The sequence below is a fragment of the Arachis hypogaea genome, chromosome 13, assembly GCF_003086295.3.
Source record: "Arachis hypogaea cultivar Tifrunner chromosome 13, arahy.Tifrunner.gnm2.J5K5, whole genome shotgun sequence".
Classification (NCBI taxonomy): Eukaryota; Viridiplantae; Streptophyta; class Magnoliopsida; order Fabales; family Fabaceae; genus Arachis; species Arachis hypogaea.
The window spans coordinates 44,966,559-44,987,678 of NC_092048.1; the positions used below are offsets into that span (position 1 = coordinate 44,966,559).

Below are 21,120 nucleotides of genomic sequence, written 5' to 3' on the forward strand. Positions count from 1 at the left end.
CAGTAAAAATACCACTTAAATACTCATATTATCATTAGTTTATTACACAAATAAATAACAGTTGTGAATAGAAGTTTGTGCAAGAACTAATAGAATTCCTGCTTTTAATTGAAAGTGAGAACTTAACTAGTCATTGTAAAAAGGCAAATTAAAGAACAAACTGACTGATAAAATAAAATTCAAAAAATAAAGTTAACATTATATATATATATATATATATATATATATATATATATATATATATATATTACCATCAAAAATATTTGATAACCAAAAAAAATTAGTTAAAAATGGTTATAACTTGTCTTATTTAATATTTATTAATTGTTGCGACAATTAATAAATATTAAATAAAATAAGTTCTGATTTTTTTTGTCTCCCTAACATCACTGTAATACCACATACAGGCCCGCATATATAGGGACTAATGTAACTCCCAATTATCAATCGTCAATGGAAGCTTCTGGTACATGATTAGAAATGTAAAAGTTGTTAGCAGGTTTGGGTCTCCACTTAGTCCTTCCCCTCAATCTCAACACCATCTTCAAATCGAAGCACATGATTGTACTCAACATCATCATCATTATTGTTATTGTTGTTGTCGTCGTCGACATCACTACAAATCGCAACTAGAGACTGTAGTTTACTGTCTATGCCACACTCCTTCTTGAATTTCAAAGTCATGCAAGATAACTCATAATTCATTAACATTAATCGTGGAATACTCTTGCATCATTGAAAGAAAATCAATAAATTAATTAAAAAATCCCATGTATGTAATTGTATCAAATGAACCCAATTAATTGATATAATATGCATGCTTGTGATCGTAAAGGGGAATAAATTACCTCCAAAATCCAACCAATGTACTTCACGTTATTGACATGAAGATTTACATCAATATCACTCCATCTTGGCTAAATATTTATTAATATAGACACGTTATTAATTAGTCACTTCATATAATATTTAATTAACTAGAAAATCGATAATTAATTATGAATAAGAAGAGTTACATACTTTTAGACTACTACAAATATAATCTGCTGTAGTATCATCAAGTTTAGGTAAGATTTTGTAGCCATCTTCTAGAATTAGAGTGGAATTTACAAAACAGATCTCTCGTCGAACTTCTTCTGGTATTCTTGACAATTTTCTTGTCAATTTGTTCATGATGACACAAACACTATAGAGGCATTATCAAAATCAAAAGATAATTTTGGATAGTTCTTATTCCTGACTTTCAAATGTTTAAATTTTAGAGATTTCGAGTGTTTTTTTAAGAATGTATAATTAAAAGTAAATGAAAATAAACTATTGAAAACGAAGGCATTATTTTGATACCTAGGTTTCGGATGTTTAAATTTTAGAGGTCAAATTTTTTTTTTGGGAATGTACTTTAAAAAATAAATGAAAACAAACAATACTTTTTTAGATTTTAGATGTTTAAATTTTAGAGATTTCAAATATTTTTTATAATATTTTCCAAAACATAAGAAAAAAATATCCAAAAAATGGCAAAAATTAAGAAAAAAAGTCTAAAACTATTAAAAAGAATCATACAAACCTAAAAAGAAGAAACATTTAAAACATAAAAAAAAAAATATCCAAAACTTATAAAAAAAACACACCCGAAACTTAGGAAAAAAACATATAAATTAAAACTATTAAAAAATTACTCAAAACCTAAAAAAAAAAGCCATCATTATTAAAAAGAATAATTCAAAATTGGCAAACCTGAAAATGTTATATGGATCTCCCAAATGCACATTTCTATATAAATTGAATGAGTGTCATTCGATTTGCCAATTTATGTAGTACATCGAAGTTGCCCAATTCGAATTGCCAAGAAAAATGCAAATCGTTGTAGCATGTGTCGATTTATGCATGCATGTCACGTCCCCTAATAAATCGAATCACATTTATTCCAATGTAATTCTATTTATGCATGCATGTAACGTCCCTAGTAATTCGAAACAAACTATTTTGATTTACTCCTAGTTTTGTTTCTATATAATTCGAATGGAACTGATTCAAATTATACACAATGGTGCCCATGGTATTTCGACTTGAGTTGAGTCGATTTACTTGTGTTTTCCCTATAAAAAAAGAGTTCAAGTTGAGCTTATTCGAACTACATTTCACAAATTCTAACCCACTAAATTCCAGAGAAACCTCAACCCAAACATTCCAACATTCAGATACGCTGCTAATGGAGGATAACCCGAATCGTTTTATCGTTTGGACGGAGTTGCCCATATTGCTAGTGTCATCAATGAAGAGGTTAGTGCATACATTTTTTTAAGAAAATAAGATTAGATGTTTAATTTTCTTTTTTTTTTTTTGTTTCTTAGAACGCTAGTCATAATTTACAATTTTTAAACTAGATAGAGTGGTTAGATTAATGACTTATTAGTTTCTAGAGGTTTGACGAGACAAGTTTTAATTTAAATAGTGATTACAAATAATTAGAAGAATATGAATAGTGAAGATAATAGATAGTGAAACTTAGTTAGAGTGAAAGTAGTGATTGAAGTCTATGTTGGGGTTTGGATTGTTATTATTAAAACCATTAGTAGTGAACTGCTATGTTTTAGTCAGAAATCATGTGACGACAATATTGCACCCAATGAACTTGTTTGTGATCCAACATTGTGCGATCTTGAATATTAAATCAATTTTTTTATTAATAATAAACTTATTTTATTAGGCCCAGTTTAATGAATATATGATGTTATTTTGTGTTTGAACCCGTAATCTTATTTGGTTGCATTTATGACATTCTTCGCATTAACATATGCATTACTTAATATTGTTATAGAAATATTTTTTGATGTGATTATAATACACAATTTGTTATTTTGTTTATACAGCTCTACCGATGTATCACGAGCATGAGACGGCAGCAGGATATGCGCTTGGACGAGAAGATCATTCCGTACTTGCAAATGACCGGTTTATACCATCTTACGAGGCTGAACGAGACTTGGTTTAGGTGGGATGAGCCGTTGGTGAGTGCATTCGTGGAGCGATGGCGTCCAGAGACACACACGTTTCATATGTCGTTTGAGTAATGCACGATTACACTGGAGGACGTGATGTACCAGTTAGGACTGCCAATCGTTGGACATTACGTCAGTGGATGCCTGACAGAGTTTGAGTGATACATCGAGGGTGGTCGCCCAGCATGGGGGAGATGCAGTTGGATGTAGGACCCATTCGGAGAGCTTCCTGATGGCGCCGATGGCATCACTATTAGGAGGTATGCCCGGGCCTATATCATGATACTTTTGGGGACTCAATTATTTGGCGACAAGTCCGATACTCGCCTTCACATTCGGTGATGATGACGATGACAATGGAACAGAACTTGCAAATCATCATCACTCCCTATGACAAACGAATCGTATTTCACATCATCCCGCAAAACTAAAATCGGAATTTATAGAATAACTTCTCAATCCGTTTCACGCCTTGCAACCCCAATGTCTGGATTATAGAATTCAGGAACTCAGCAAAACTCGTTGAACGTTTCAGGAAAACACTAAGGGGATCCTTATCAGTAAACTTATTTTCAAAACATGTTTTTTTTCTTAATGGGCCTTCTATAGTGCACCAAAACTAAAAAACTATTCTCACTAGTCATTGTGTTTCATTCTCATAAGGAATTCACATTCATATCATATTTATATAGGTTGACCTCACACTAAATCGAATTTGCATAGTTTGATTTATGAATGCATAGTAATTCAAATCAGCCCCATTCGAATTATATAGGAACAAAACTAAGGGTAAATCGAAACAGTTTGTTTCAAATTACTAGGAGCATTACATCCATGAATAAATCGAATCAATGTGATTCAATTTACTAAGGGACGTGACATGCATACATAAATCGACTCAAGCTGCTTTAATTTGCAATTTCTTGATATTTGAATTGGACAACTTCGATTTATTATGAAAATTGGTAAATCGAATGACACTCATTCGATTTATATAGAAACGTGCATTTGGGAGATTCATGTAACGTTTTTAAGTTTGGTTGAATTGTATAATATTAAATTAGATTTAGTTTAATCGTACATTTTACCCTATTTCATATGTTACAGACTTTTTAATTTTGTGTGTGTAAACCATGTGTAAAATGGAACTTAAGAAAATTCCAACAAGTAACTATATGTACATGCACATTCGAATGTACATATATAAGAGTAAGAGTTAGGACTCTGTTGCACAAGACACAAAGCATATCTAATAAAAGATGAATTTTATGGTGTAGAAAAAGAGAATCTTCTGCACATGTATTAATGTGTTGTCAAAATATATTATTGACAAGTATCTAGAATGAAAAAGACTGAAAATAATTTCTGGACATGATCAGCAAACTATAGTATTTGTTGTTTCCTTATGCACGTGCCCTACTTAATTTATAAACTTGATGGAACTATATTTCATTAGTGCTAATGTGACATTAGGCTGGACCTTAGTTAAGGATGATTTTTTTGTATTTTGTAAAATCGTATAAATTATGGGTCAAACCAGTTGAATTTGATTAGGCTTCTCGTATTCTTGTTTTAAACAAGAATGAGGCCCTATTTATAAATTTTATTGTATGTACAGAAATTTTTTATTTTAGACTATGAGATATATAGATAATGGTCTTTGGATTTTTTGTTATGTATTGTAAAAATCCTTTTTCAGTATCAATGGAGTTATTTGTCCATTGTTGCGTTAGAGGTGGCAGTAAAAATGAAAACGGATTAGGAGATTGGTTAGATCTGTCGGGTCAGATCCAATTTGTGGAGCTTAACCCTATTCCAAAAAAAAAAATACAAAAAAAGTTTGACCCAAAAACTAATAAAAAAAAGTTAAAACCCCCAAAATAAATACAAAGAAATATATTTGAAGATAATTTATGGGTAGTGTTACAATATTTTAATATATGATGTTAACGTATAATAATAATAATAATAATAATAATAATAATAATAATAATAATAATAATAATTTATTTATAATGATAATAATAGTAATAATAATAATCATCGGTCATAATAATTTATTTACGGTATATGTTTGTTTATTTTCATAATAATAAATATTAATAAAATTAAAAAATTAGCAATAATATTTACCTTTTTTATCAACCTCTAATTAAACTTTTAAAATTCAACCCTAAACGTTAAATGATTTATCTTTGTTCACCAATCTTTAATTAAACTCTAAAACTCAACCCTAAAATCTAAACACTAAGTTATAAGTCATAAATAATAAAATATATATTACAAAGATTAACTCTTAAATCTTAAACTATAAATAAAAAATTTTTAACTCTAAATATACTGTGTATATCCTATTCTATTATATACCGTTAATCTTATTTCATTATCAAACAACTCTAAACTAATAAAAAAGCACTAAATAATTAATGCGGGAGTACGTGATGAATGAATTTTTGACGGTTTAGAATTTCACAAATGAAATCTCGTTGCAAGTATAGTTTCTAAACCAATCACTAATCCTTTCATACAAAAAGTTGTTTGTCACTAAAACAAACCCCTAAAATTTATAAACCGAAGTATTGGACCTCGGGTCGTTCTCCCTAGGAATTACAATAAAGTGTCTTGTTATTGGTTATGAATTATATTTGGGGTTTTTAAGCTTTTGGACAAGAAATATAAATGGCAAAGAAAATAAACTAACAACTAACAAAGCTCTTGGCAAGATATGAGAACTAGAAGTCCTATCCTAGTTATCCTTCTCAATTGTGATGAGAATTGTTCATTGCTACCACTTAGTTAACCCTTACTAAAGAAAGGAAAGTCAAGTGGATGAATTGACTTGAGCCACAAGTCCTAGCCAACTCCCAAGGAAAGACTAGCTTTAGTGCACTCCAAACCAATTAGCAATCTCTCCAATTATCAATCAACAAAGGAATTAGATAACTCAAGTGTCACTAATTACTCTACCTAGGCCAAGAGGAACAAAATCTAACTAATAGCTATAAGAGACATTTCATCAAAAACATAGAGTGCAATACAAGTGAACACATAAATTTGCAAGAATTAAAGAGAGATCTAACTACAAAGGCAAGAGGTCCACAATAGAAAACTAAATCAATCATGAAACAACAAAGAACTTACCAATTGCATTGAAGGAGAAATGTAGATCTACAAAAGAGAATTCACAAACTACAAACAAAGGAATTACATTAGAAGAAGAATCCTACAAGTGCAATAGAGGAGAGGAACGAAAATTAGAAGAGAGAATAAGAGGAAATAGATCTAGATCTAAGAACTAATCTAATCCTAATCCTAGAGAGAAGAGAGAGCTTCTCTCTCTAGAAACTAACTACAAAGCTAAACTAAACTAATTGGTAACTAACACATGTTTCCCTCTTCACTCCTTGGGTTAAATAGCATCAGAAATGAGTTGGATTGGGCCCACAAGGCTTTAGAATTCGTTGGCCACGTTTTGCTTTAAGTGAACTAGGTGGCAGCAACGGCGCATGCGCGTACTTTGCGCGTGCGCGCCACCATACGTGTAGCAACTATGGCAAATCTTATATCGTTTCGAAGCCCCGGATGTTAGCTTTCCAACCCAACTGGAACCGCATCATTTGGACCTCTGTAGCTCAAGTTATGGTCGATTAAGTGCGAAGAGATCGGCTTGACAGCTTTCCGGTTCTTCCATTTCTTCATGAGTTCTCCAACTTTTCATGCTTTCTTTCTTCATTCCCTTGATCCAATCTTTGCCTCCTAAACCTTAAATCACTTAACAACATATCAAGGCATCTAATAGAATCAAGGTGAATTAAATTTAGCTATTTTGAGTCCTAAAAAGCATGTTTTCACATTCAAGCACAATTAAAGGAGAATATACAAAACCATGCTATTTCTTGAATAAATATGGGTAAAAGGTGATAAAATCCCCAAAAATCAATACAAGATAAACCCTACAAATGGGGTTTGTCAACCTCCCCACACTTAAACCAAGCATGTCCTCATGCTTAAACCAAGAATGAAGTAAGGGTATGGCATTTATTCAATGGAAACTAACTAAATGCAATCTACCTATATGCAACTATCTAAATGAATGCAAGTGCTTGGTCAAAATAAATCAATTCCCAAGAAACATATATGCACAAGGGCTAAGGACTAGCAAGTCTAATCCACAATTGAATTGAGTTATTAAATATTTTTACAAACTTGCATGAAGAATGATGATCATAGGTGAAAACATGTAATTGAGCATCAAACCCTCACCGGATGTGTTTGCACTCTATTCGCTCAAGTGTTTAGGGTTGATTCACTCAATTCTCCTCTATTTCATGCTTTCCAAGATTTGTTTTTCTTCTAACAATCAACATTTATTTCATGCATGCATACAAGTATCATGAGGTCTTTTCATTGGTTGTAATGGGGCTAGGGTCAAGGTAGGATGCATATTTGGTCAAGTGAGCTTGAAATTTGAATCTTTGATAAGCTTAAACTTCCCACCTAACCTATGACATCCTATACAATTAAGTTCTAACCTAACTACCCATTTTCTCACTTTTTCACATACTCATGCATTTTCTTTTCATTTCACAACTCATATGCATTGATCTTATTGAGCTTCACCTTGGGACATTTTGTCCCCTTTTTTATTTCTTTCTTTTTCGTTTTCTTTCTTTTTCCATTTTTTTTATACTTTTCATATATTTTTTTTTTGTTTTTCTTATTTTTTCTTTCTTTCAAACTATATACAAGAGTACCAATGCATAAGGTTTATACATTTAATCAATACATGAGCATGTACCCAATTCTCAATATTTCCAATAACATTACAAAACTACCCTTTTATTCACCCAATGTCCCAAGGTTCCCACACTTGAATGATACTCACACACACTAGCCTAAGCTAATCAAAGATCCAAATTAAGGACATTTATTGTTTTTCGCTTTAAGGCTAGTAATGTGCTAAATTAAAGAATAAATGGGTTAAGCGTAGGCTCAAATTTGGCTAACAAAGGAAGATAAAAGGTAGGCTATTTGGGTAAGTGAGCTAAATGAAATGATGGCCTCAATCACATAAATGCATGAATACACAAAATAATGGACATAAAGAATCAAGCAAATCAAAGATTACAATCATAGAAAGAGAATAATGCACACAAGAAGGAAAAATAAGTGGTTATAAGATGTAACCACACCGTTAGGCTCAAATCTCACAAGCTTGTGTTCTTGGCTCATAAATCATGTTCCACAAAATATATAATTCAAGCAAGTTCTATGAAAAGTTTTCCACTCAAATCAATTGGTGCCCTATAGATAGAAATCCTTGGAAAATTTCATTATTTTGACTAAGCTTATTGTGTATATATATGCAAAAATAAGAAAATGCAACAAAAATCCAAAAAACCTAAAATGAAATGCAAAAGTGTTGGGATTAGAAATTTGTCACCCAAAATCGCCGACCGGTCGGACGACCTCCCCACACTTAAAAGTTTGCACCGTCCTCGGTGCACTCAAAGATGAGCAAGGGGGTACGGCGACTCTCCGGATTGCTATGTGTTCTTTCTTCCGCTTCCATGGTTGCTTGTGGTGCATTCGTTATGAAAAACAAAAATATAACACCATAAGATGAGAAGATATAAAAGTAGGGAAGTATACATTGTTGGAATGAGGTAAATCACTAGAATGAGGTGAGTGAATTAGTGTGACATTAAGAAATATTAGGTGTGTGAATTCTAAATTGCGCGGTTTAGAATACACATTAGCATAAAAGCTATGTCACAAAAGAAGCATGCACTTCACTTATCCTAGTGTGCTTGAGATGCTTTAAGTAAGCTTGTAAGGTAAGACAAGCATTAGAGAAGCATGAAAGCATTCAAGTCAAACATATGGATGGATATAATCATGAAATACAATGCATTAAGGTAAATGCTCAACATTATCCATCAAGAGATTGCCTAATCAAGGGAAAAGGATCCAAATCACATGGTGGCTAGCTACAACATGCAATTCAAAAGAGTTATAAGCTCGAAGACAATTCTCATCACTTGGTATTTTTCAAAAGGTAAGCATGAAGAACTCAAAACCAAGTAACAAAATATAACCTCAATCATAGAATCCAAAAAAGATTATCTAAAAACATTCATGCTAAAATAGCATTTAGGCAATAAGGGATATAGCAATGTATAGTAAACAAAGTCAATACTCCAACACTTATAATGAAAAGAGAGAAAATAAAATGAAAACTAAACTAAAACTAGCTAATCAACTAACCAACTAACTAATTAACTAACTAAAATAAATGGTTATCCATGGTGTTTGGAAGTGTTGGATGAGGGGTAGGAGAAGGGAAGAAGAAAGGAGAAGGAAAGAATTGGAAAGAGGAGAAGAAAAGAAAAGTGGATGGGAGAAAGAAATCCGCGCGTACGCACACATGGCGCGCGCGCGTCGTTGGCTTATTTCGAGAGTGGCGCGTACGCGTCATGTGCGCGTGTGCGCAAGTAGGGTTTGTGCCAGAGGCACAACGTTGGCGCGGCGCAGGCACAACTCTCTGGAAAATGTATGGAGGTTGGAACTTCTCAATCCGCGCGTGCGCACGCATGGCGCGCGCGCGTGGATGGTCGAAAATGCTGGAAGTGCGCGTACGCGCCATGTACGCGCGCGCGCGGATGGTGCTCTGTTTTTCAAAAATTTTTTCTATGTTTTTGCACCAATCCAAGCATTCCAAACCTCCAAACAGCTACCAAAACACCATAAAACCTTATTTAACATACTTAAACTACCAAACATACTTAACTAACTAAACAAAATATGAAATTAAACTAATTCTACCAATATATACAAAAGAGAAAATGAAAGGATTTTACCATGGTGGGTTGTCTCCCACCTAGCACTTTTGTTTATTGTCCTTAAGTTGGACTTATGGGGAGCTCCTCTCAAGGTGGCTTGTGCTTAAAGCTATCCTTGAACATCCACCAATGCTTGAATCTCCAATAAGCTCCATTCTTCAATTTTAATATCTTCAAGCCTTGATGGAGTTCTTCACAAACCATGGGCTCCCAAAATTGATCCTCATATATTCCCGGATCCCATATCTTATTTCCACACCCGTCTTCAAGTTGATTATCATTATTCCATTTGGGTGGCATGACCTTAGAATTCTCAATAAAGTGACCAAACATTCTCCTAGACCCAAACAATCTAGCTCTATACCAAACCGTGCAATTAAGCTTTGAACATGCAACCATAATGAGCCTAGAATAATGTTTCCAACCACTAGCCATTTCCTTTTTGCTTTTAAAGCCACAAATATGTCTAAGTTGACCATCCGTCTCAAGCAAACCATATTCAAGGGGAATAATAAAGCTTGAGTATAAGGAATTTACCCACTTGAATGAAAGAATGGATGGTGGTGGCTTGGGGAGAGGTATCTCCAACGTGCTAGCAAGCTTTACTCCCTTGTGTTCTTCCTTATTAATCTCCACCTCTTCATAAGCTTCTTCACTTCCAATCCTTTGTTCATCAATTTCATCTAACTCTTCCTCATCACTCAAATCATAAATGGGAGGTTGAGAGAAATCTACCTCCACATTGCTTTCTATCTCATTGGGAGAAGGTTCTTCAAATTCAAAGGATTCACCACCAAGATGGTTGGATGCATGATCTTCATCACCAAGGGAACTCAATTCTTGCTTCATTCTTTCCAAGTCTTCATTCAAAAATTGTTTTGGAGGTTGTGCACTTTCCTCCTCGACATCAAATTCAATCTTCTTGGATGGATTTTCTATGATTTTAGCTTCCCATGGAGGTTCCGCATCTCCTAGGTCTTCAACCACTTCTTCCTCTTCTTTAATGATCATAGGCTCCTCCAATTGTTCTAATACAAAGTGGCATTCCTCCTTTTCCACCGGAGTTTTCAATCTCTCCTTCATGCTATGCTCTTCTTGAGCCATGGGAGTTCCTTGAGTGTCCAAAAGTTGGGATGCTAACCGGTTTACCACCGCATCCAAGGCGGTCATGAATTGTTGCACATCCCTTGTCATCTCCTCATGTCCTTGAAGAAGAACACCAAGGGTTCCATCCATTAGAGGTTGGAGTGGATAAGAAGGTTCATTGTCTTGGAGAAAGGGTTCATTATAGGAAGGTGGTTCTTCTTGGTGAGGTGGTGGTGTGTATTGAAGTGGTTCTTGGGAGTAGTAATCTTGGAATTGTGGTTCCATGTATGGCTCATATGGTTCAAAAGGAGGTTGGTATGGTAGGTAAGGATCATGGTCATATGGAGGTGTTTGTTGAAAATAGGCTTGTGAGTGTGGTTGAGGTTCATGTTGAGGATATGACTCATAGGCATATGGTGGTGGTTCTTGAAAGTCACAAGGAGATTCACCATAGCCATTGGATTGATATGCATCATAGAATGGCTCTTCTTCATAGTGCATTAGTGGAGGTTGTTGCCAAGAGGATTGATCATAAGCATATGGCTCCTCCCACCTTTGGTTATCCCATCCTTGACACACATCTTCATTGTAGCTCCCATCACCTACAACATAATTGTAATCACACTCATAGCCAAAATGAGAATTCATGGTGAAAAGAGAAAACAAAAATCAAAAGCTAACAGAAAATAAGGGAAACAAAATTCTACAAATAGTAAACAAAGCAAAAAAACAAGACATTCACACTATTCACATATGTATAATAACCAATAACATAACACCATTGCAATTCCCCGGCAACGGCGCCATTTTGATGAATGGATTTTTGACGGTTTAGAATTTCACAAATGAAATCTCGTTGTAAGTATAGTTTATAAACCAATCACTAATCCTTTCATACAAAAAGTTGTTTGTCACTAAAACAAACCCCTAAAATTTATAAACCGAAGTATTGGACCTCGGGTCGTTCTCCCTAGGAATTACAATAAAGTGTCTTGTTATTGGTTGTGAATTATATTTGGGGTTTTTAAGCTTTTGGACAAGAAATATAAATGGCAAAGAAAATAAACTAACAACTAACAAAGCTCTTGGCAAGATATGAGAACTAGAAGTCCTATCCTAGTTATCCTTCTCAATTGTGATGAGAATTGTTCATTGCTACCACTTAGTTAACCCTTACTAAAGAAAGGAAAGTCAAGTGGATGAATTGACTTGAGCCACAAGTCCTAGCCAACTCCCAAGGAAAGACTAGCTTTAGTGCACTCCAAACCAATTAGCAATCTCTCCAATTATCAATCAACAAAGGAATTAGATAACTCAAGTGTCACTAATTACTCTACCTAGGCCAAGAGGAACAAAATCTAACTAATAGCTATAAGAGACATTTCATCAAAAACATAGAGTGCAATACAAGTGAACACATAAATTTGCAAGAATTAAAGAGAGATCTAACTACAAAGGCAAGAGGTCCACAATAGAAAACTAAATCAATCATGAAACAACAAAGAACTTACCAATTGCATTGAAGGAGAAATGTAGATCTACAAAAGAGAATTCACAAACTACAAACAAAGGAATTACATTAGAAGAAGAATCCTACAAGTGCAATAGAGGAGAGGAACGAAAATTAGAAGAGAGAATAAGAGGAAATAGATCTAGATCTAAGAACTAATCTAATCCTAATCCTAGAGAGAAGAGAGAGCTTCTCTCTCTAGAAACTAACTACAAAGCTAAACTAAACTAATTGGTAACTAACACATGTTTCCCTCTTCACTCCTTGGTTTAAATAGCATCAGAAATGAGTTGGATTGGGCCCACAAGGCTTTAGAATTCGTTGGCCACGTTTTGCTTTAAGTGAACTAGGTGGCAGCAACGGCGCATGCGCGTACTTTGCGCGTGCGCGCCACCATACGTGTAGCAACTATGGCAAATCTTATATCGTTTCGAAGCCCCGGATGTTAGCTTTCCAACCCAACTGGAACCGCATCATTTGGACCTCTGTAGCTCAAGTTATGGTCGATTAAGTGCGAAGAGATCGGCTTGACAGCTTTCCGGTTCTTCCATTTCTTCATGAGTTCTCCAACTTTTCATGCTTTCTTTCTTCATTCCCTTGATCCAATCTTTGCCTCCTAAACCTTAAATCACTTAACAACATATCAAGGCATCTAATAGAATCAAGGTGAATTAAATTTAGCTATTTTGAGTCCTAAAAAGCATGTTTTCACATTCAAGCACAATTAAAGGAGAATATACAAAACCATGCTATTTCTTGAATAAATATGGGTAAAAGGTGATAAAATCCCCAAAAATCAATACAAGATAAACCCTACAAATGGGGTTTGTCAGTACGTACTCCTCATCTAGCGCCTTATGAGTTTGTTCACGCTTTGTTAGGGTTTTACTACATCGCCTCCATGGTTACACCTTTCTTTGTCTTTTCTTTGTCAAAGTCTGTTCCATCTTCTTCTAATTTCTTCTCTTAATTTCTTTCCCACTTAGTTTCCTAATTTTCGTTTTCTCTCCCAATTCATTCCTCTTTTAATTTATTCTGTTTTCTAATTCACTCATTCCATATATCTTATTTCTCTCTGGAATCATTAAATACCAATTCTGATTTTCTCTACACCATGAGCAACAAATCAGAGACTCAGAACCCTCAAGTGGCACCCAAAGAAATATGAAACTGCTCTCATAGAATTGTCGGGGTTTGGGGAGACCCCTGACAATCCACAATCTTAAAGGGATTTGCAAATCCTACTCCCCCGAGGTTGGTTTTATTTGTGAAACAAAAAATCAATCTCGACAAGTTGAAGGAAAACTAAGATCTTGTAGTTTCAAGGAATGGTTTATTGTGGATCAGGATGGATTATCAGGGGTTTGGCAATGGAATGGAGGGATGGTTGCACTGTTCAGATTTAACAGCATGGTAGATTCTTCATTGCGGCATCAATTCTGACAGCTGGTTCTAATGATCCCTATGGTGTTCTAGGTGTTTATCTCATTTCAAATGATCAACATAGAATGGCTCAGTTTGCTGAATTAACTTCAGTCACCCAACAGTTCGATGGTAAGGTTGTGTTAATGGGTGATTTTAATGTCATTTCTAATCAATTAGAGAAAGCAGGTGAGGGTACTAAATCTCCTTCTTCTATTGAAACCTTTAACAGTTTTACTGATGATAATTCTCTGATTGATATTGGTATGGTCGGAAGACCATTCACTTGGTCGAATAGACAAAGGGGTGATGAGTTGATACAGGAAAGATTGGACCGATTCCTGGTAGGAGTTTATTGGCGGCAACTCTATCCCAATGCAACGGTTCTTAGACTGTCAGAATAAGGGTCAAATCACTCCCCTCTTCTCTTAGACTCTAATCCGAGAACTGAGAGATCTAAACGTCGATTCAAATTCCAAGAAAGATGGTGTTCCAATGATGAAATAAGGCAGATTGTTAGAGAGGTTTGGCACGAATAGATTGATGGTTTAGCCATGTATATCCTAACTCAAAAAATAAAGCGTTGTCGGCATAAGATTGTCAGATGGCAGCAAGAACACAAATCTAATTCGAAGGTGGAGATTGATTTACTACAGGCTGAATTAGAGGAACTTCGTTTAGCAGGAATTCATGGAGGCGAAATCATTTCAGAAATAGAGGACAAACTTGAAAGAGCATTGCAAAATGAGGAATCTTATTGGAAAGATAAGTCTAGAGTCAAATGGCTCAAATCCGGTTATCAGAATACAGCTTTCTTCCATCAGAAATTTAGAAATCGAACCCGAAGGAATAAAATTTGGCAACTAACTGGCAGTGATGGTGAAGTGGCTACTTCAAATGCTGGTATTGCTTCTGTGGCTGAATTTTATTTCAAGGACATCTTTTCCTCCACTTGTCATGAGAACCTTGAACCTCTGTTTACTGATTTTGAACCTAAGGTTACAGCTCACATGAACCGTAGGCTTCAAAGACCAGTGACTATGGAGGAAGTGAAACGTGCAACATTTAGCATTCACCCTCAAAGTGCTCCAGGAGATTATGGTATGACAGCAAAATTTTTTCAAAGCTTCTGGAACATACTTAGTGGTGATGTGTTTCGAGCAGTTAAGAGCTTCTTTTCAGGGGGGCAGAATTTTGAAGGGTTTTAACCACACTCAGATCTGTCTTATTCCCAAGATTTCTAATGCTAAAGATATGACTCAAGTAAGACCAATAAGCCTATCCTCAGTCTTTTACAAGATTATCTCTAAAGTATTTGTACATAGACTTCAGGGTATGATGAATAGGCTAATTAGCCCTACGCAAAGTGCTTTTATTAAAGGCAGATTAATCTCTGATAATATCCTAATTGCTCACGAGTGTATGCATTACTTGAAGAACAAAAAAAGGGGACTCGAAATGAAATGGCGCTAAAATTAGATATGAGTAAGGCATATGATAGGGTGGAATGGCACTTTCTTTGGTTTATATTGGAGAAGTTTGGTTTTGACTCCCGGTGGATCATGTGGATTTGAGAATTAGTGACAACTGTTTCTTATTCTGTTATTGTAGAAGGACAACCCTATGGTTTCTTCAAACCAAATAGAGGTATTCGACAAGGAGATCCTTTATCTCCCTATCTTTTTCTTTTCTGTGCAAAAGGTCTCTCCTTCTTGCTACACAAGATAGAACAAAACAGACTAATTCAGGGTCTTCAGATACATAGGCAATGTCCCAAGGTCAACCACCTCCTCTTTGCTGATGATTCCATCTTATTCTGTAAAGCTAATCTTGAAGCATGTTCAAATATCCTGCATTTATTGAATTCTTATGAAAACATCAGTGGCCAGAGGATAAATCTTAATAAATCTGCTGTATTCTTTAGCCACAACACTCCTCCACTACTCGTACACTACTGGCTAACTCTATGAATATTGATCATATTGGGCTCAGGATAAATACCTTGGTTTGTCGTCTACAGTCTCTAAATCGAAAAAAGCTACTTTTAGTATGATCAAAGAAAAGGTTTGGAAAAAAAATCCAAGGGTGGAAGTGCAATCTTCTATCGTCAGGTGGTAGACACGTATTGCTTAAGGCAGTGGGAGAAGCTATTCCTATTTATACATTGTCTTGCTTCAAGTTGCCTGATGGTTTAATTTCGGAAATTCACTATCTACTTTCTCAGTTCTGGTGGGGACAAAAAGGTTCTGAAAGGCGGATGACTTGGATTAGCTGGGACACTATGACTCGCCCACGAAGAGAAGGAGGCCTTGGATTTAAAGATCTCAGAATCCAAAATCTGGCGCTTTTAGGCAAACAGTTTTGGCGACTCGTAATACAGCCTACTTCCCTATTATCCAAAATCCTAAGAGGTAAATACTTTAGCAATGGTAATGCTATAACGGCAGAAATTGGAGTCTTACCTTCTTGGGGATGGAGGAGCATACTGGAAGGCCGAAAGATTGTTGAAAAAGGTCTTAATTGGGCTGTGGGTACTGGAGAGAATATCCGAACCTTTGAGGATCCTTGGCTACCTCCTCCGTATCCTTTAATGATTTCTGACATGCCAAATAGACAGGATATTTCTGAGTTAGTTCCAAGAGTTAAAGATCTAATTACTGAAGACAGGAATTGGAATCAGAATTTCATTCAACAATTATTTCCCCAAGACGTTGCAAACAGGATTTTGTCAGTTAAAATTCAGCAGAGTAGGAACAAATTGCAATGGGATTTGAACAAATCCAAGCAATATGATACAGCTTCATGTTACAGAATTGGCTATTTATTTTACCATCCGCCTCTGGAGCTTTGCCCTAATTATATGCAGCAGAAAAAGCCGTGGATTGATCTATGGAAGTTGAACTTGCCTCATAAAATTAAGCTATTTATCTGGAAAGCTCTCCATGACCGACTTCCGGTGCTTGCTCAGATTCATCACCGCATCCCATCTATATCACTAATATTCCCCTGCTGTGATGAAGCAACAGAAACAGTCACTCATTGTTTGATCGATTGCTCTAGAATTAAAGATGTATGGTCTCAGAGTTATCTTCGTGACTGTCTTCCCCCTCAGAGTCCTAATGACTTTTGGACATGGTGGACTGCATCAACAGAGATGCTTAACCCGTTGAAGAATGCTGACCGTAATCCTCAATTGCTTGCCATCATTTACTGGAACTGCTGGAAAGCTCGCAACTAGTTAATTTTTGAAGGTTCTACTTCAATGCCGTCTGCCATTGTAGCAAGCTCTGTCAAGTTACTCCGTGAAATCCAAAGAACTCCCAGTTTAGGTCGTCACCTCCATGAGGCAAACTCTTAGTTCCATTCAATTTGATTTATCATTCTTTTTTCTTTAAGATTTTTCTTCGTTTTTCGACCACGCATCGTTGAATGAATGCCTTCAATGTAGTGTTATTGGAAAATCCCCACCTTTTATTACGCTGTCCTACTTTTGGACATCTTTATATTTTATTTTTTAATAATTAATGAAATATAACCTACTATCTTCGAGAAAAAGAAAATAACTCTAAACTATTTACTTTAACTCCTAAATATTAAAGCTCAAACACTTAGATTAAGTACCTTAAATCATAACATATATATCGTAACATTATAAATTATATAAACAATTAATTCTATATTCTAATCCTACATTAAACTATAACTCATAAACTTTATACCTTTGACTAGTAGTAGTAATAGTTGTTGGTAATTTACTATAATTATTATTTTTGTTATATTATTCTTACTGCTATTATTATTATTATCTTCTAACATTATTATTATCCATATTATTTTTATTATTTTAAATATTATTGTTAATTTTTTAATTTTATTCCTATTTATTATTATAAAAATAAATAAACATATGCCGTAAATAAAATTATCATGACCGATGATTATTATTATTATTACTATTATTATTATACACTAAAATATTGTAACACTATTCATAAATTATTTTGGAATATGTTTTTTTGTATTTTTTTTTTTTTTGGGAATAGGATCAAGGTCCACAAATTACATCCGATCGGACAAACTTAACCAATTTTCTAATTCATTCTTACTCCTGCTGTCACTTCTAACGCTAACAATGGACAAATAACTCCATTGATGCTGAGAAAGGATTCTTACATTACATAACAAAAAATTCAAAGACCATTACCCTATATGTCTCATAGTCTAAAATAAAAAATTTCTGTACATACAAATATACAATAATATTCATAGAAAGTTTCACTCTAGTCCAAAATAAGAATACAAGAAGCCCAGTCAAACTCAACTGGCCTGACCCATAATCTGCACAATTCTACAAAAACAAAAAAAATCATCCTTAATCAAGGTCCAACTTGATGTCACATTAGCACTAATGAAATATAGTTTAATGAGGTTTATAAATTTAGCAGGGTAAAACGCGTGCATAAGGGAACAACAAATACTGTAGTTTGCTGATCATGCTCAGAAATTATCTTCAGTCTTTCTCACTTTAGACACTTGTCAATAATATATTTTGACAACATATTAATACATGTGTAAAAGATTTTCTTTTTTTACACCATAGAATTCATTATAATAAAATGAATAAAACACATAATCAAAGCATTTAATTTCTAATATTTATTATATATTCATTTGAAAGAATGCTAGATGATTATTATAATTTATTATTTTTTATTATAAATTAATTATTAATATTTAAAAATATAAACTAAAAAAATTTAAATTAATAGCTAAAAATAATAATAGAAAATAATAAATTCTAGTATTTCTCTATTTATTTGAGTTGCTTATTATTGTTGGAAGCAGAACAAGCTAGCTAAGTGAGGAAGAAAATATATTTAAATTAAAAAAGATGGAATTATATTGTACCTGGAAGCCTTGATCAAGACTTCATTTGTTCTGAAATCTCGTAAAATCCAATTGAAGCGCACAGGATTCTTTCCTGCTGGAGATAACCAAGCTTCCACTTCAACTACATCATCCCTGCATCATTTTCATTTTCAATAGTTAAATAATATAATTTAACATTAATTAAATTATTGAAAAATAATATTTTAAATGAAAAAGAATTTTATGAACGCAAACTCTAAATTAAAAGAATAATAAAACTATAAAAGCCAAGACTTACTAATGCTATGCTTATATAAGTTTTATTTCGTTAATTTTTTAATTTAAAAAAGCTTACCAAAAAACAAATATATAGCGAGACTTACCAAGTAGGATAACGATAAGTCACAACCTGCATCTCAATAGTAACCCATATTAAGTTTCTTTTGATCATTTCTTTTGTGGAACCAAAGACATCATAGATGGTTCCAACTGTCTTGAAGATATTAACCACAGCACTCTATGAAACAAATAATTGAGAGTATAAAATAACAATATTATTGTGCAATAAAGAAAATTGGATTTGAGAAATGTGTATGCAGAACTTGTGAGATTTGAAAGGAAAAAAATATTCTAAGCTAAGAGAGTTAATATTTGGTAGTTAATTAATTTAAACCAACTTTTTTTTTTAAATATTCTCTAATCTCTATATCCATAATCTCTTTTCTCTTACATCTTTATTCTTTTTCCTTCTAACATCTCTAATGGCCTGTCACCGCTAGTAGTTACGTTTTGACAACTACCATCGTGCATAGATTATTTTTAAATTTGAATTCTGAATTCTAAATTTTAAATTTTAAATTTTTTAAATTTAAATTCTAAACTTTCCAAAAAGTAAGGCTTAAAAAGAAAATTTTGACTATTAAAAAAATTGGTTGACGTGGATTAATATAAAAGTTGGCCGTATGCGTTTTTGGTAAAGAATTTTAAAAAATAAATAATAAGTTGAAATTAACTAAGATAGTAAATATGTTATACTAAAATAAGAAAAATCATAGTTTTAACCCTTAGAGTTAATAAAATATTTTTTTATATGATAAATAATATTTTAAAAAAAATTATATACAAATTTTCTCGTATTTTAGGCTGTATTTATTTACAGAGACAGGACACTGAGACAGAAACACAGAGATACAAAATTGTGTTTGACGGAGACATAGACAGAGATAATGTGTCCTGAATTAGTGTATTTTATGTCCATCCTGACAGCAAAGACATGAAGACACTAACAAAGAATACAACTTATTTTTCATTTTTTCTTTTATTATTCTTGTTAATTTTTTATAATTATAATTTCCGTCTCAAATTTTTTGACTAAAAAAATGAAAATACATTAGATTTTTATAATTTGTTCTAGTTTATCATCAAATAAATAGGATATAAGAACACAAAATTTTGTGTCTCTATTCTTTATATTTTATTTTCAGTGTCTTATCTTGTCATATTCTCAAAAACAAACACAACCTTATTATGTATGAGAATTTAGAAGTATATATGTACCCAAAAGGTAGAAAAGAAAGAGTAGTGTAGGGAAGAACAATATTTATGTACAAGCCTTTAATTTGGCTCTAAGCTACCACTCTACTATTAAGATTGGATGTCAATATATTTGAGTAAATCTATTAATGTAGATTTTACACGAATTATATATTTTTTATTTATGTGCTTTGTAAAATAATATAATAACAAAGATTACGAGTTTCAGGAATATAGAATTGAGATCAAATTTGTTTACTTTATTAACCATGCCTTAATTTATTTTCAAGAAGTCGGTTAAGAATAATAGTGATGAGTAAGTTCAAACCTGAAAATAGTTCATCAAAGTCTCAATAGATGCGATTCCATTAGCATCAAGTTCATATGATCTGATGGTAAAGTTTTGACGAACAGAAGATGTGCTAACAGCTTTGGAAATCTTATCATCAGCATTATAATTTTGGGCATTTGCCTTAATTTGTAAGCCACCACAACAAGCACAACGCTTCACTCCAAGTCCTTGTCCTTGTCCTAGGCTAGTGTCACGTTTGATGCCTTTTATACCATAGTTTTGTGATAGTAACATAACATTATTGTAAAAGGAACACGCTGAAGCAGCAGTAACCAGTGCTGCCATAATGATTTCTACAAATAAACATATATGTAATGTATTAATGCATGTTAAGCAAAAGATAATCAAGAATTCATTAATATAAACACGTTTTGCGCATAAATCTAACTAAATATTACTATATCAGCAAAGATAATTCTCTACTCACAAAATGTAAATAATCATCCTAAAAAAATTTAATTAAATGACAACGTACAAAATATTTTGTACAATTAAATCATCAAA

General features: G+C 33.5%; 1 pseudogene; it reads right to left on the reverse strand.

The window, feature by feature from the left end:
- Positions 1-443: 443 nt before the first annotated feature.
- Positions 444-20,901, reverse strand: LOC112733926 (palmitoyl-acyl carrier protein thioesterase, chloroplastic-like; annotated as a pseudogene).
- Between the last annotated feature and the right edge of the window lie 219 nt (positions 20,902-21,120).